Source organism: Pseudophryne corroboree, chromosome 6, assembly GCF_028390025.1.
Source record: "Pseudophryne corroboree isolate aPseCor3 chromosome 6, aPseCor3.hap2, whole genome shotgun sequence".
NCBI lineage: Eukaryota > Metazoa > Chordata > Amphibia > Anura > Myobatrachidae > Pseudophryne > Pseudophryne corroboree.
In genome coordinates, this window is record NC_086449.1 from 325,471,051 (window position 1) to 325,489,774 (window position 18,724).

The window sequence follows — 18,724 nt, forward strand, 5'->3', positions numbered from 1 at the left end:
CACATAACAAGTAGGCCATCATGGTAGAAAAGGGGGGTCAGAGCCACATAAGAAGGGTTCAGTGTTTTCAACATAGGTTAAAAAAAAAAAAGTAAAAAATTTTCTATTTCAAAAAGAAAAAATTGTAGTGGCTCTTTAAATTTTTTATATATCTATATATATATATACCGACAATTCTGCTACATACAGCGGCACTCGGAGACTTGGTAAAGTGGCAAAAAGGTGCTTTTACTAAATCATAATGACAATTTGCATTCCAACGTTTTGGGGTGCGGACCACCCCTTTGTCAAGGTGAGCACCTTGACAAAGGGGTGGGCCGCACCCCGAAACGTTGGAATGCAAATTGTCATTATGATTTAGTAAAAATACCTTTTTGCCACTTTACCAAGTCTCCGAGTGCCGCTGTATGTAGCAGAATTGTCGGTGTAAATGATTTTTCAGATGGCACCGGAGCATATTACCATCTGGTAGGTGAGTGCCGATCCGTTTACAGAAACTATATATATATATATATATAGACTCCTTAGGCGATCAGTAAAGGTGCATAAAAGCCCAGAGGGGTCTGAAGAAGGGGAAGTTACCCCCGAAACGTTACGAATAAAGCACGCCCCTCGGGGCTTTTATGCACTTTTACTGATCATCTAAGGAGTCTCTGAGTGCCGCCTAGCACCTGGTGTTTCTGCATATTTGGGGTGCTTACCCCAGAGGAAGGCACCGGAGCCAGTAACTAGTGGTCAGGAGTGCCGGAAGACTTTTGCTTTCCTATATATATATATATATATATATGTGTGTGTGTGGTAATGGTCGGCACTCTCAAATGAAATGTCACCTTGCCCTGGTGCCCTCCTAGGTGTATGTACACCAAACAGTATAGAGCTCTATATATACAGGTTGAGTATCCCTTATCCAAAATGCTTGGGACCAGAGGTATTTTGGATATCAGGTTTTTCCGTATTTTGGAATAATTGCATACCATAATGAGATATCATGGTGATAGGACCTAAGTCTAAGCACAGAATGCATTTATGTTTCATATACACCTTATACACACACAGCCTGAAGGTCATTTTATCCAATATTTTTTATAACTTTGTGCATTAAACAAAGTGTGTGTACATTCACACAATTAATTTATGTTTCATATACACCTTATACACACAGCCTGAAGGTCATTTAATACAATATTTTTAATAACTTTGTGTATTAAACAAAGTTTGTATACATTGAGCCAAAACAAAAGTTCACTATCTCACTCTCACTCAAAAAAGTCGTATTTCGGAATATTACATATTTCAGAATATTTGGATATAGGATACTCAACCAGTATATATATATATATGAGGAGCCCAAAATAAAACAAAAATATTTTTTTTAAAGTTTCCACTTAAAAAAATAGTCGGAAGCAGACTGTCGGATTCCACACACAATACCACTGAAAGGTTTCCGACAATCTTCTATTGAATAGAGTTCTGTCGGAAAGCTGTCAGATTGCCATTTACTACACATTACAGCAATCCGACAGTTGGAAAGGAACCATTCCGATAAGTTTGCTGTCGGAAACCGGGTTTTGAATAGTCGGATTCAATCCGACAGTCGGAATCCGACAAACTTGGTCAGAAAAGCCCAGGTTTCCGACAGTCAGATCAAATCCGACAGTTATTGAACACACCCCTATGTATGTGAATGATGTTGTTCACAGACATATCTTATCAGCTGTGCAGCACAGCCGATGGCCGATATATCTGCAGATTGGTAATTGTGTACACTAACCTTGATCGGCTACTCGGTTCACCTGTTCTCCTGTAAGTGTACTGCTACACTTAGTGTCCATCAATAAGCAGTGACTCTGCAAGTGTCTGATTCTCAGCTAAGCACTCTGGTACACTCCAGCTGGGTGTGGTATGAGTTGCCGGTGGCCGGGTACCCGGCGGCCAGCATACCGGCGCCGGGATCCCGACCGCCGGCTTGCCGACGGCGGGGTGAGCGCAAATGAGCCCCTTGCGGGCTCGCCACACTGAGGGCATGGTGGCGAGCTACGCGCACCACGCTATCTCTTCTCCCTCCACGGGGGGGCGTGGACCCCCAAGAGGGAGAAAAGGTGTTGGTATGCCGGTTGTCGGGATTCTGTGGCAAGTATACTGTGCACCGGGATCCCAACAACCGGTATACTGAATACCACCCCTCCAGCAATTATTCTGCATTACTATCAATACCTTTTCTCAGCCGGTGTAGACTAATCAAATCTGCTGTTAGCATACCATCAGTAGGTGTCTGGTCTCTAAAGGGGGGTACTCACGGAGCGATCGCTGCTTAAAATCTAAGCAATCTGACTAGATTGCTTAGATTTTAAGCACGATCGCTCCGTGTGTAGCCCCCTCAGCGATAGCGATGCGCAGCCCCGCGCATCGCTATCGCTGCTGCTAGATTGGCCTGCATGCAGGCCAATCTAGCGGGTCGCTCACTTCACCCGCTGGGTGAAGTGAGCGGCCCCCCCGTCTCCCCCCGCACGCTCAGCACAGATCGCGCTGTGCTGAGCGCCGGGAGAGATGTGTGCTGAGCGGTTCGCTCAGCACACATCTCTCTGCCATCGGCCAGTGAGTACTGGCCTTAAGTTCTGGGTATCTGGTAGTGGGGCTAATGCTGAGTTTCAGGTTACAATTCTAGCTCTGCTTATCAGTGTCATATTTGCATGCATTCCGAGTACCATGATCTATCGCGCTGCTTACCGCTTCTTCTTTTTTTCTTCATTATATTTATTTGTATACAGAGGAGCTCTGGCAGTATCTGTAATGGCGCGGCTGTAGCAGCTGCACGTAGGGGACGCAGCTCCTCTCAGGCAATTTTCACGTGTGGCTATGAGAGGTGAAACGCAGGGTAACTGTCTCCACTCCCACTGACTTTCTGCCATGTGTGTGTCACATATCAGGGTGGCTGGGGGCAGGGGGGTGGTGCAAACCTGGCAGTCTATAAAAAATATACTGGACAGGTGATCACTGTGCAGGTAACTGCAGCAGTTGTTTGATAACAGTATGAGTGCAAGTGCGGGTGCAGGGGGGGGGGGGTGATGGTGCCTGACGCTGTGCTTTTTGTTTATGGAGGGGTGCAGAGTCTGTGACAGTGGTACAGATTATAAAAAAGAGGATGGTGGCAAATAGCTAGAGTGAACACTTCAGGGGTGCCTGGAAATCACCCTTCACCACAGTCTGACCAGCGCCCACTACATGCAGTATAAAAAGGTGGAATGGAGCTGCTGCACATGCACAGTTTCCTACCAAGTCTGCTCTGTGTGTCTGTGTATCTGAGTACTCAGTCAGCACACCAGAGAGAGAATCTGGTAAGTTGCTTACCGTGATCATTATGATGCATATATCTGAAGTACTGTATTACATACACTGCACTTTGGGGGAGACTATAGCTTGTTACATGCTAACGATGCACCTTCATGGGCTGGTGACAATCCCATACCTCTCAACTGTCCTGCATTCAGCAGGACAGTCCCATTTTCCTAACCCTAACCCTCCCCCTCCAGCCAAAACCTAACCCCACCTACAAGCCGCTCTGGCAAAACTTTGGAGACCCTGGCATACTTAAATTCGGGATGACGATGGTCGGGATGCGGGCGTCGGCATTCCAAGTGCTGCTGAAGTTCTGGCACCAGCATTTTGTCCATGTGTCAGCAGGGCCGTCTTTTCGTATGGGCTCAATGGGCTCTTGCCCAAGGGCCCCAGGAGTCTAAGGGCCCTAGGCTGATAGCTGAGGGTCCCCTCTTTCCAGGGGTACCAGATTTTTGAAAATCGGCCCTGGGGAACCGGAGATATCTGACTTCGAAGCAGTGGTCCCCATCCAAGAATGTTAATTGCTCTTCCCAGCCAGATATCTCGGGTTCTGTCTGACTTAGAGTTTTCCTGAGGGTATTCTCCGAATGAAGAGACTCTCCTCTTTCAGTGGACACTGGCAGCTTGTCTCTGCTATGCCCAGAACCAGAGATATAAGCCTTCAAGCAGCTGGTCCCTGCTCCAGCTCCACACATCTGGTTTGCAGTTTTATAAATTTGCCGGTGGATTGCTCTGGCTCCTGAACTCTGATCCCCAAGTCCCCAGTACCTCCTGAAAGGTGGAACTCTCTCATTTTTTTATCGCATTCAAAGCTAAGAAATCTATTTCCAGGAACTGGAGATATCTGCAGTCAAGCAAGCTGACCTCCCACCGGAAAATTATGAATATTAAGCCCACTCCACTATCCACCCCTCCCCTGCGTATTACACCCCCCCTACCACTCTGGAAGTTATGTACTAGAGCCCCTTCATTCAGCCCGATGCCTCTTCTACAGTTTAGTGTTCTCCCTCCCACCCCATCTCCCACTGTCTGTGCAGTAGAGGAGTAATTAGCAGAAATTACTGCTCCAGGTCCTACATACGGAGCGGAAGACAGAACACCCCCTACTGCCCGCTGGACAGCAAAGCTGCTGCTGATAGCATCCCCCACCCCTACCGCTGGAGGATGGGTAGGGGGCCCCAGTGCATTGCTGTGCCCAGGGGCCTACACTGCTGTTAAGACGGCCCTGTGTGTCAGGACCACATCCCGGAGAAAATAAGGAATTGCAGATATATGTTGTGCATAGATATTAGTGATGACCAGGATTCTGACAAGATAGGGGGCTATCTTTATTCATCACCATTCATCACTAGTCATTCAGTGTGACTTCTGTATAGTAATCTACAGAGCCGGCCCTAACCAGTATGATGCCCTAGGCAAGATTTTGTCTGGTGCTCCCTAGCACAGACACTTGTTCCGCCTCTGACCCTGCACTCCTTTCCCAGAACAATCACCCCTCACCCATAGCAGTCCTCATTTTGGTGCTCCTACCTCCTATATTTAAAATATGAACAGTGTACACATTCGGTGCGCAGCTCAAAACAGGGCGTGTTCTTGCTGGGAAGGGGCATGGCCACACAATAATAGCCACAGTTGAAATTACGCCCAAACAGTACTGCAACTTTATTCAAATTATATCATGCAATAGTGTCTCTTATTCATGGTACATCACACAGTAGTACCACGTTACTCCTCACAGTAGTGCCCCTTATTCACATTACACCACACCCAGGGCCGGTTCTGGGGCTTTGCGCGCCCCAGGCGGCAATGGGGGGCGTGGCTTCGTACAGGGAGTGTGGTCATTTACGCCCCCTGTACAGACTACTGTAGCGCTCTGAAATGTGCCCCCCGCTGCCGCTGGCCGCTGTGAAGCCCTTCGTGGAGAGGTCCTTTAATGTACGGTGCGCGATGACGTCATCGCGCACCGCACAGTAAAGGACCTCTCCACGAAGGGAAACTCTAGTTTCCCTTCACAGCGGCCAGCGGCAGCGGGGGGCACAGCAGCAGCGGATCTTGCCCTGGTGCGGCGCCCTCCAGATGGCGCCGGCGCCCTCCGGAAGGCGGCGCCCCGGGCAAAAGTCCTGCTTGCCCGTGGCAAGATCCGCTACTGACCACACCATATTGATCTTTATTCACATTAGACCACACAGAAGTGCCCTTTTTATATGTTACGCCACAAAGTAGTACACCTTATACACATAATGCCACATATTTATAATGCCTTTATACACATAATACACCTAATACCACACAGCAATGTCCCTTACACATATGACACACATTATTAATGCCCTTATACACATAATGTCCCTTACACATATGCCGCACATTAGTAATTCATTTCGTATGCAGAAAGAGCCGCAGTCACGCACAGAATATAGGCATGCTGTATATAATTTTAATCAGCAGAAGCTGGTTGTGCCCCTAGGCATTCCAAATGCCCTAGGCATTTGCCTAAATTGCCTATGCCTAGGGCCAGCTGTGGTAATCTATGTATAAGAAAGTGGTGTGACCAGGGCCGTCTTGACAGCATTGTAGGCCCTGGGAATAGCAATGCACTGGGAACCCTACACACCCATTCACGGGAACCAGTTTAAAAAATCATAGCATGCACAACCTGTGGTCCAATGCATATTTGCCTACTCTCCTGGAACGGGCGGGAGGCTCCCGAAAAACGGGTGACCCTCCCGGCCCCCCGGAAGAGCAGGCAAGTCTCCCGATTTTTAGGTCCCCCTCTGCCTGGCCGCTCACTCAGTGAGTAAAGTGGGCGGTTCGGGCAGTCGATGACGCGATTCTTGCTGAATTGTGTCATCATAGCCACGCCCCCTGCTGTATAATGTCGGTAATTGCGGCATTACAGTGCAGGGGGCATGGCTTAAATGACATGCTGTGATAACCCCCTGCCCGCCCCGCCCCAGCCCCTATTCACGTCACAGCCCTGCCCCGCTCCCTTGCTGAGCCGACCTGGCTGCTCTCTCCCGGAGAGAGCAGCCAGGATGTCGGTATGTATGGTCCAATGCCATCACTCCACATGCTTCATACAGTGAATGGCTGTCAGAACTCTGATTGGTGGTTAGCTCCAGCCATCTACCAATCAGCAAGCTGACAGCCAATCACTGTCTGACTACAGGCTGGGAGGCAGGAAGAGAAAGCTTTACTGCTCTGATTGTGTAACCACTACCCACACTGATTAAAGGCCCCTAGAACTGTGGGGCCCTCTGCAGCTACCCGGTGTGTCTATATGTTAAGATGGCCCTGGCTCAGTGTGTCTATTTGTTAAGATGGTCCTGGGGGTGAACGGTGTATAGTGATTAGTGTGTTTCAGATGTGTGATATAAGTGTGATCTGTGTTTAGTTTTTAATGTGGATCTGCCATGTGATATTACAACATTTACTAACGTCAGTCATCTTAGTTTGTTTTATTATAATGATGGTGGCACTCCGGAGACATTTTTTTGCTTGTGATATTAAACGTCTGACACCTGAAGATAAAATGTTGCCTACTGCTATTTAAAATAATAGTTTAATTGTGTATCAGAATATTGCGCAAGTAAATAATTAGGCCTCTAAGGAAAGCATTAGGGACAGACTTTCATGTTGGCAGAAGCACAAAAGTGCGATCTGATCACTTGTCTGATTTCTGTATTACTGGGTGTGTTGCTCTAGAGGAGACTGCAGATTTTTTTTCACTACATACCAGAGTTTTAAACCTGATGCTTATTTATTCATTTTGTAATAGTGTATCTTAATTCAAAAGAGTGTTAAAATCCAAAAAGGTATTATTACATGACCACTGGCATTTTATATATGACATACATCTAACATTAGCCTTGATATTGAACACAATCACCTGACAGCTAACCGTGTTTTTATGTTCATGGTACTGAGCAAGATTTGTTTCATGTTCAAGGTTAGATTTCTATGCCAATGCCTGTTGTGCCAAATATGGCATCACTATTATATATATCCTTATGCTTTTTATAGGCTATTGCGATCATACGTAAACCATAGACTACATAGGATTTCCCAGAATAAACGCTATAAGCACCAAGTAGCTTACAAAACAACATATTGTTTGTTATACCTTCAATTTATCTTTACGAGAAGTGTTTTAGCCTCACAACCTTAAACTGTGTACACACTAGTAGACCTGCAATATTGCCAATGGTCGCGGTGATTTTATCCTTACCCTGGACCAGATAAGATAGCCAGTACACACTAGCCGATGAAATGAATGACGGAACAATCCCTTGTTCTGTCCTTCACTGCATGGCACTGCAAACGATATCTTCAGATTGACCTGCATGCACGACCAATCTGAAGATGCAATGAATGACTCACAGAAGTGCGTACTAGTGCATACACACTGGCCCTCATTCCGAGTTGTTCGCTCGCTAGCTGCTTTTAGCAGCTTTGCACACGCTAAGCCGCCGCCTACTGGGAGTGAATCTTAGCATAGTAAAATTGCGAACGAAAGATTAGCAGAATTGCGAATAGACACTTCTTAGCAGTTTCTGAGTAGCTCCACACTTACTCGGCAACTGCGATCAGTTCAGTCAGTTTCGTTCCTGGTTTGACGTCACAAACACTCCCAGCGTTCGCCCAAACACTCCCCCATTTCTTCAGACACTCCCGCGTTTTTCCCAGAAACGGCAGCGTTTTTTCACACACACCCATAAAACGGCCAGTTTCCGCCCAGAAACACCCACTTCCTGTCAATCACATTACGATCACCAGAACGAAGAAAAAACCTTGTAATGCCGTGAGTAAAATTCCTAACTGCATAGCAAATTTACTAGGCGCAGTCGCAGTGCGAACATTGCGCATGCGCAATTAGCGGAAATTCGCTGCGATGCGAAGAAAATTACAGAGCGAACAACTCGGAATGACCACCACTGGACGAAGTGGACAATTTGTTGTTCTGATCCGTCGGAAATCGTCCAATTGTTCAAAACATCGTCTAGTGTGCCCTGCCCAGCTTAAGTTAGTACTCTCTGCATATTACTAATTCTTATTTTTCTTTAAAGAACTAAACATTGGCGCAGTGATAAACACTGCAGTTGAAGAGTAGGATTTACAATTGATACTTTGAACACTTCAAGTGACAATACAAATGAAAATGCGCATCTGTGTATCAAAATCTACATTTAATGCACTTAATGATAAAAAACAAACTATACAATAGTGTATTACCCTTGAATCTACACAATCTTACATGTTTATTTTACATCCACATGTTGTATGTGATATTTCATTTAAGGGAAATGCACTATTGCAGGGTTTCCCCAACTTGGCCCTCAAGGCACCAGGTTTTAAGGATATCCAAGTCCAGGTTTTAAAGATATTCATGTTCAGAGGCGGATTGGCCATAGGGTCCACAGGGAAGATTCCCGGTGGGCCGACGCACCTGTGGGGCCTGTTTTGTTTGAGGACATATGGTCCTTTTTATAGACATAATGAATAAGATGCAAAATAATTTGCATATATGAAAATTACTTTGCCACTTAGCCTGTGATTGCAGATGATCTAGTGCACAGGTTCTCAAACTCGGTCCTCAGGACCCCACACAGTGCATGTTTTGCAGGTCTCCTCACAGAATCACGAGTGAAATAATTAGCTCCACCTGTGGACCTTTTAAAATGTGTCAGTGAGTAATTAATACACCTGTGCACCTGCTGGGTTACCTGCAAAACATGCACTGTGTGGGGTCCTGAGGACCAAGTTTGAGAACCACTGATCTAGTGTATGCACTGCCTGCCTGCTTAGCTGATATATAAGATTGAGTGAATAGTGATTTGGATACGGTTGGTGTAATAAGCAAGAAAATATCTTTCTAAAGAATTATATAGTTTCCTAAATTCTGAAGGTGTATCATATAATGTGCTCATAATATTTAATTTTATTTATTTTTAACTTCCCCCTTGATGCTGGACATGCCCACTATCTGGAAAGTCTTGGGGGGAGGGTGCTGCTGCCATGGCCCATGGCTAGACCTTACACCTCTGGTGCTGCCCATGTGGGGCCACTAGTACAAATTTTTCCAGGGCCGCTTTTTGTTCCCAATCCGCCCCTGTTCATGTTTGTGCACAGATATAATCAAACTGAATCAAGAAAATCCTTAAAACCTGGACTGTTAGGGTTCCTTCCGGACCGCGTTTGGGAACCACTGCACTAGTCTATATATTTTTTATTTTTCAATCCTATCAAGTGCGTCAAGCATAAAGAAGTCTTCGATACACAGACGCACTGTGCTGTAAAGGGTGCACTTTAATTTTCATTTCTAATTCTTAGTTTTGCCACAACAGTACTGCACGATTCAGGCCACAAGGCTGCCTACAGTACCTTATGGCCGTAATGGTCAAAGAGAAACATCTGCCGGGCACTGAGAACCCTTGTAAAACAAGTTTCCATACGCAGATGAGACATATGTTACAGGCTGACATGTGCAGGCTATGGTTCACGTCACCATGCCTGCACTGCACTCAACCTCCTCAGCACAATAACACGACAACGACCCTGTCATTTCTGAGTGACGACACAGCTGTCTCCCCATTGACCACCCCCCTCTGTGTGTTTATGTGCCAGCAAGTGGGCGGGGCATCGGAGAGACGGAACGTAAAACAACAACAAAAGGGCGGAAGCGTAGCGTCAGAGCGAGGCTGACACCCATAGCAACACGAGAGTGGGCGTGGACGGGATTGATACAAAGTCCAATCAGGAATGACAGGCTGTCTGACGGCATATAGGTGGGCGTGACTTGGGAAGGTTCTGGAGTGCGGAGGGGGCGGAGTTAGCTCAGTCACCGAGAGAGCGGAGTTGCGAGGAGAGTGAGGACTCGGAGCGCGGCGACTGTCGGGGACTTAGCACCGGGAGACACCGAGGGGCCGGATGCGGTTGCTCTGTGTGACTAGGGAAGCAGAGAAAACGCGCATTTGTTCGGCAGATCCTCGCCTGGCTGCGCTGGTAGCTGAGTTCAGGACGGGCAAACGGAAAGAAGAGAGAGTCAGGGCCCAGACACAGAGTGCGACCCACAGAGTGCAGGACACGGCGCGGGGAGAATGATAGACCCGCAGGACAGGTACGGAGCGCGATGTGTTAGCAGATGCTATATGGCTGAGCTCAGGCAAGAGCTAATTATAGAGGCCTCTGTGCCACTGAGTGCAAGCTTTTGAGTCCAGCCAACTTGCCGGTGAGCGATTTTGCATTACATGTGAAACTGCATTAGCAAGGCCCAGTGCATCAGCTAGCGGTAACCTTCATTAGGTGTGACATGGCTTTCTGCTGCCAGCAGCCCTCAGCTGGCATTTGTGAGGGTGTGTTTTCCAAGCCATGGCCAGAGTGTGAGGCCTGTGTCACATACATTGTCATACACTACGGGCTAGCTGTATGGTTTATTACCGTTAATAATGTAGGTGTAAGCAATGTTCCACAGATAACCACTGAATTGTTACACCTAGCTGGGGAGGAGGCACAGGACTGCCCGTTTTAGCATAAATCATTTTCCAAAAAGTTGCAGGGTAGCCCTAATTAAGATGATGGTTTAATCATGTAGCAAAATATTGCATAAACAAGTCATCCTGCCTCTGAGGAGGACAAGTAAACATTAGGGACAGACTTGTGTGTTGGCAGGAGTACAAAAGTGCAATCTGATCGCATGGTGGATATGTGCGTTATAGGGTGTGTTGCCCTAGAGTAGTCTGCAGAATTTGTTTTGCTCACATACCAGTTTAAAACCTGATGCTTAGGTATGAGGCTTTAAAAGTGTACCTTAATTCCATATAGTCATTGGTTACATGACATACATCTGACATTAAATTGTGCAATAGCATGTGACTGATGTGATTGTTTTTATGGTTCTGATCAGTGTGCAACATATGCTTTCCATGTGAGCATCAAAGCACTTTATATAATCTATTCTGCATTCTCAATGACAAGTCTAGGTAAACTGTAGTCTAAATAGAATTCTTTCAGAATAAAGGAGATCTGTGCCCAGAGGTTTGTAGAACCATGCATCTTGTTTTTGTAAAAATTGTGAAGTCTCTCTTTCTCTGTAGAAGATAATGCAAAGTACTAAAGTTCTTATTTTTGCCTAGGAGTTTTGTCCTTCCAACACTCCCATTGTCCCCCAATAGCATCATGGCACCTATTTGTGTTTCATGTAACATTCCATTACACCAGTGATGAATATTGTAATTTCTCTAACGTCCTAGTGGATGCTGGGGACTCCGTAAAGACCATGGGGAATAGCGGGCTCCGCAGGAGACTGGGCACTCTAAAGAAAGATTTAGTACTATCTGGTGTGCACTGGCTCCTCCCTCTATGCCCCTCCTCCAGACCTCAGTTAGAATCTGTGCCCGGCCGAGCTGGGTGCACCTAGTGGGCTCTCCTGAGCTTGCTAGAAAAGAAAGTATTTTGTTAGGTTTTTTGTTTTCAGAGAGCTTCTGCTGGCAACAGACTCTCTGCTACGAGGGACTGAGGGGAGAGAAGCAAACCTACTCACGGCAGCTAGGTAGCGCTTCTTAGGCTACTGGACACCATTAGCTCCAGAGGGATCGAACACAGGTACCTAACCTTGATCGCCCGTTCCCGGAGCCGCGCCGCCGTCCCCCTCGCAGAGCCAGAAGAACAGAAGCAGCAGAAGCATGAAGACATCGAAATCGGCGGCTGAAGACTCCTGTCTTCACTTAAGGTAGCGCACAGCACTGCAGCTGTGCGCCATTGCTCCCACAGCACACCGCACACTCCGGTCACTGTAGGGTGCAGGGGGGGGGGCGCCCTGGGCAGCAATTAAGTACCTTTTTTGGCAAAAAGAGACATATATATATATATATATATATATATATTCTCTATCGTCCTAAGTGGATGCTGGGGTTCCTGAAAGGACCATGGGGAATAGCGGCTCCGCAGGAGACAGGGCACAAAAAAGTAAAGCTTTTACCAGATCAGGTGGTGTGCACTGGCTCCTCCCCCTATGACCCTCCTCCAGACTCCAGTTAGATTTTGTGCCCGAACGAGAAGGGTGCAATCTAGGTGGCTCTCCTAAAGAGCTGCTTAGAGAAAGTTTAGCTTAGGTTTTTTACTTTACAGTGAGTCCTGCTGGCAACAGGATCACTGCAACGAGGGACTTAGGGGAGAAGTAGTGAACTCACCTGCGTGCAGAGTGGATTTGCTGCTTGGCTACTGGACACTAGCTCCAGAGGGACGATCACAGGTACAGCCTGGATGGTCACCGGAGCCGCGCCGCCGGCCCCCTTGCAGACGCTGAAGAGAGAAGAGGTCCAAAATCGGCGGCTGAAGACTCCTGAGTCTTCATAAAGGTAGCGCACAGCACTGCAGCTGTGCGCCATTTTCCTCTCAGCACACTTCACACAACAGTCACTGAGGGTGCAGAGCGCTGGGGGGGGCGCTCTGAGAGGCAAATAAAAACCTTATTAGAGGCAAAAAATACCTCACATATAGCCCACAGAGGCTATATGGAGATATTTAACCCCTGCCTAACTTCAAAAATAGCGGGAGACGAGCCCGCCGTAAAAGGGGCGGGGCCTATCTCCTCAGCACACAGCGCCATTTTCTCTCACAGAAAAGCTGGAGAGAAGGCTCCCAGGCTCTCCCCTGCACTGCACTACAGAAACAGGGTTAAAACAGAGAGGGGGGGCACTGATTTTGGCGATATTGTATATATATAAAAGATGCTATAAGGGAGAAACACTTATATAAGGTTGTCCCTATATAATTATAGCGTTTTTGGTGTGTGCTGGCAGACTCTCCCTCTGTCTCCCCAAAGGGCTAGTGGGTCCTGTCCTCTGTCAGAGCATTCCCGGTGTGTGTGCTGTGTGTCGGCACGTGTGTGTCGACATGTATGAGGACGATGTTGGTGAGGAGGCGGAGAAATTGCCTGTAATGGTGATGTCACTCTCTAGGGAGTCGACACCGGAATGGATGGCTTATTTAGAGAATTACGTGAGAATGTCAACACGCTGCAAGGTCGGTTGACGACATGAGACGGCCGACAATCTATTAGGACCGGTCCAGGCGTCTCAGAAACACCGTCAGGGGTTTTAAAAACGCCCATTTACCTCAGTCGGTCGACACAGACACAGACACGGACACTGAATACAGTGTCGACGGTGAATAAACAAACGTATTTCTCATTAGGGCCACACGTTAAGGGCAATGAAGGAGGTGTTACGTGTTTCTGATACTACAAGTACCACAAGAAAGGGTATTATGTGGGAGTGGAAAAAACTACCTGTAGTTTTTCCTGAATCAGATAAAATAAAATGAAGTGTGTGATGATGCGTAGGGTTACCCCGATAGCAAATATTGGCGTTATACCCTTTCCCGCCAGAAATTAGGGTACGTTGGGAAACACCCCTTAGGGTGATAAGGCGCTCACACGCTTATCAAGTGGCGTTACCGTCTCCAGATACGGCCGCCCTCAAGGAGCCAGCTGATAGGAAGCTGGAAAAATATCCTAAAAAGTATATACACACATACGGTGGTTATACTGCGACCAGCGATCGCCATCAGCCTGGAGATGCAGTGCTGGGTTGGCTTGGTCGGATTCCCTGACTGAAAATATTTTATTCATGTAGAGCATTTAATAGGATGCATTCTATATATATGTATGTGAGATGCACAGAGGGATATTTGCTCTCTGGCATCAAGATAAGTGCGTTGTCCATATCTCCCAGAAGATGTCAGGGACACGACAGTGGTCAGGTGATACAGATCCCATACGGCAGATGGAAGTATTGCTGTATAAAGGGAAGGAGTTATTTGGGGGTCGGTCCATCGGACCTGGGGACCACAGCAACAGCTGGGAAATCCAACCTTTTTTACCCCAAGTTACATCTCAGCTAAAAAAGACACCGTCTTTTCAGCCTCAATCTTTCCTTTCCCATGAGGGCATGCAGGCAAAAGGCCAGTCATATCTGCCCAGACATAGAGGTAAGGGAAGTAGACTGCAGCAGGCAGCCCTTTCCCAGGAAAAGAAGCCCTCCACCGCGTCTGCCAAGTCCTCAGCATGACGCTGGGGCCGTGCAAGCGGACTCAAGGTGGGGGGGTAGTCTCAAGAGTCTCAGGGCGCAGTGGGATCACTCGCAAGTTGACCCCTAGATCGTACGAGTATTATCCCAGGGGTAAAGATTGGAGAGTCGAGACATCTTCTCCTCGCAGGTTCCTGAAGTCTGCTTTACCAACGGCTCCCTCCGACAGGGAGGCAGCATTGGAAACAATTCACAAGCTGTATATCCAGCAGGTGATAATCAAAGTACCCCTCCTACGACAAGGAAAAGGGTATTATTTTTCCACACTATATTGTGGTACTGAAGCCAGACGGCTTGGTGACACATAGTCTAAATCTAAAATGTTTTGAACACTTACATAAAAGGTTCAAATCGAGATAAAGTCACTCAGAGCAGTGATAGCGAACCGGAAAAAAGGGGACTATATGGTGTCCCTGGACATCAAGGATTACCTCCATGTCCAAATTTTGTCCTTCTCATCAAGGGTACCTCTGGTTCGTGGTACAGAACTGTCAATATCAGTTTCAGACGATGCCGTTTGAATTATCCACGGCACCCCGGGCCTTTTTACCAAGGTAATGGCCGAAAAGATGTTTCTTCAAAGAAAAAAGGCATCTAAATTATCCCTTACTTGCACGACCTAAAAAGGGCAAGTTCCAGAGAACAGTTGGAGGTCGGAAGAGCACTATCTAAAGTAGTTCTTCGACGGCACGACTGGATTCTAAATATTCCAAGAATCGCAGCTGTTTTCCGACGATACGTCTGCTGTTCCTAGGGATGATTCTGGACACGGTTCAGAAAAAGGTTTTTCTTCCCGAGGAAAAAGCCAAGGAGTTATCCGACCTGTCAGGAACCTCCTAAAACCAGGAAAGGTGTCTGTACATCAATGCACAAGAGTCCTGGGAAAAATGGTGGCTTTTTACGAAGCAATTCCATTCGGCAGATTCCATGCAAGAATTTTCCAAAGGGATCTGTTGGACAAATGGTCAGGGTCGCATCCTCAGATGCACCTGCGAATAACCCTGTCGCCAAGGACAAGGGTATATCTTCTGTGGTGGTTGCAAAAGGCTCATCTATTGGAGGGCCGCAGATTCGGCATACAGGATTTGATCCTGGTGACCACGGACGCCAGCCTGAGAGGTTGGGGAGCAGTCACACAAGGAAGAAACTTCCAGGGGGTATGGACGAACCTGGAAAAGTCTCTTCACATAAACATTCTGGTACTAAGAGCAATCTAAAATGCTCTAAGCCAGGCGGAACCACTCCTGCAAGGAAAACCGGTGTTGATTCAGTCGGACAACATCACGGCGGTCGCCCATGTAAACAGACAGGGCGGCACAAGAAGCAGGAGTGCAATGGCAGAAGCTGCCAAGATTCTTCGCTGGGCGGAGAATCACGTAATAGCACTGTCAGCAGTGTTCTTCCCGGGCGTGGACAACTGGGAAGCAGACTTCCTCAGCAGACACGATATTCACCCGGGAGAGGGGGGTCTTCATCCAGAAGTCTTCCACATGCTAATAAACTGTTGGGAAAGACCAATGGTAGACATGATGGCGTCTCGCCTCAACAAGAAACTGGACAAGTATTGCGCCAGGTCAAGAGATCCACAGGCAATAGCTGTGGACGCACTGGTAACACCTTGGGTGTACAAATCAGTATATGTGTTTCCTCCTCTGCCTCTCATACCAAAGGTATTGAAGATTATACGGTGAGGAGGAGTAAGAACAATACTAGTGGCTCCGGATTGGCCAAGAAGGACTTGGTACCCGGAACTTCAAGAGTTGGTCACGGACGACCCGTGCCCTCTACTTCTGAGAAGGGACCTGCTACAACAGGGTCCCTGTCTCTTTCAAGACTTACCGCGGCTGCGTTTGACGGCATGGCGGTTGAACGCCAGATCCTAAAAGGGAAAGGCATTCCAGAAGAAGTCATTCCTACCTTGATTAAGGCAAGGAAGGAAGTCACCGCGAAACATTATCACCGCATTTGGCGAAAATATGTCGCGTGGTGCGAGGATCGGAGTGTTCCGACGGAGGAATTTCAACTGGGTCGTTTCCTACATTTCCTACAATCAGGATTGTCTATGGGTCTCAAATTGAGATCTATTAAGGTTCAAATTTCGGCCCTGTCAATATTCTTCCAAAAAGAATTGGCCTCAGTTCCTGAGGTACAGACTTTTGTTAAAGGAGTACTGCATATACAGCCTCCTGTGGTGCCTCCGGTGGCACCGTGGGATCTAAATGTAGTTTTAGATTTCCTCAAATCCCATTGGTTTGAACCATTGAAAAAGGTGGATTTTAAATATCTCACATGGAAAGTGACTATGTTACTGGCCCTGGCTTCCGCCAGGAGAGTATCTAAATTGGCGGCTTTATCTTATAAAAGCCCTTATCTAATCTTCCATTCGGATAGGGCAGAACTGAGGACTCGTCCGCATTTTCTCCCTAAGGTGGTATCAGCGTTTCACCTGAACCAACCTATTGTGGTGCCTGCGGCCACTGGCGACTTGGAGGACTCCAAGTTGTTGGACGTTGTCAGAGCCTTAAAAATATACATTTCAAGGACGGCTGAAGTCAGAAAATCTGACTCGCTGTTGATACTATATGCACCCAACAAGTTGGGTGCCCCTGCTTCTAAGCAGACGATTGCTCGTTGGATTTGTAACACAATTCAACTTGCTCATTCTGTGGCAGGCCTGCCACAGCCTAAATCTGTTAAGGCCCATTCCACAAGGAAGGTGGGCTCATCTTGGGCGGCTGCCCGAGGGGTCTCGGCATTACAATTCTGTCGAGCAGCTACGTGGTCGGGGGAAAACACGTTTGTAAAATTCTACAAATTTGATACCCTGGCAAAAGAGGACTTGGAATTCTCTCATTCGGTGCTGCAGAGTCATCCGCACTCTCCCGCCCGTTTGGAAACTTTGGTATAATCCCCATGGTCCTTTCAGGAACCCCAGCATCCACTTAGGACGATAGAGAAAATAAGAATTTACTTACCGATAATTCTATTTCTCGGAGTCCGTAGTGGATGCTGGGCGCCCATCCCAAGTGCGGATTATCTGCAATACTGTACATAGTTATTGTTAACAAATTCGGGTTATATTGTTAAGGAGCCATCTTTAAGAGGCTCTTTCTGTTATCATACTGTTAACTGGGTTTAGATCACAAGTTGTACGGTGTGATTGGTGTGGCTGGTATGAGTCTTACCCGGGATTCAAATTGCCTCCCTTATTGTGTACGCTCGTCCGGGCACAGTACCTAACTGGAGTCTGGAGGAGGGTCATAGGGGGAGGAGCCAGTGCACACCACCTGATCTGGTAAAAGCTTTACTTTTTTGTGCCCTGTCTCCTGCGGAGCCGCTATTCCCCATGGTCCTTTCAGGAACCCCAGCATCCACTACGGACTCCGAGAAATAGAATTATCGGTAAGTAAATTCTTATTATATATATATATATATATATATATATATATATATATATATATATATATATATATATATATATATATATATATATATATATATATACACATACACATACACATACACATACACATACACATACACATACACATACACATACACATACACATACACATACACATACACATACACATACACATACACATACACACATACACACACACACACACACATACACATACACATACACATACACACACACACACACTCTCTCTCACTCTGGGACTGTATATATGCCCGAGCCCCCGCCATTTTTTACACATTAAAGCGGGACAGAAGCCCGCCGCTGAGGGGGCGGGGCCTTCTTCCTCAGCACACCAGCGCCATTTTCTCTTCACAGCTCCGCTGGAAAGACGCTCCCCAGGCTCTATACAGGTGCAATAGAGGGTAAAAAAGAGAGGGGGGGGGGGGGCACATAAATTTAGGCGCTATATATATATATATATATATATATATATATATATATATATATATATATATATATATATATATATATATATATATATATATATATATATATATATATAATATATATATTTTTTTTTTTTTTTCACCATGTAACCGGCACTCACGTTAATTTCACAGCTGCCCCGGTGCCGTCCCTTGCTATATGCAATGATACTCCATCAAAACGGGTGGCACTCCAAGAGGACTTGTCTTAAGGAAATAAAACTCAGAGACTGCGCTCTAGTAACGGTAACGTTTCAGTTGTATTTAACTTTCGTCAGACCAGGTCTGACGAAAGTTAAATACAACTGAAACGTTACCGTTACTAGAGCGCAGTCTCTGAGTTTTATTTCCTTAAGACAAGTCCTCTTGGAGTGCCACCCGTTTTGATGGCG

The 18,724-nt window shown here is 46.7% G+C and overlaps 1 protein-coding gene across 1 annotated transcript in view; it reads left to right on the top strand.

The window, feature by feature from the left end:
* Nucleotides 1-10,132: 10,132 nt before the first annotated feature.
* OAZ2 (ornithine decarboxylase antizyme 2) overlaps nucleotides 10,133-18,724 on the top strand; it is an 85,245-nt gene continuing 76,653 nt past the window's right edge. Inside the window, exon 1 of the mRNA XM_063926330.1 lies at nucleotides 10,133-10,453. The gene's annotated coding sequence lies outside the window, so the exon portion shown is untranslated. The remainder of the gene's footprint in view (nucleotides 10,454-18,724) is intronic.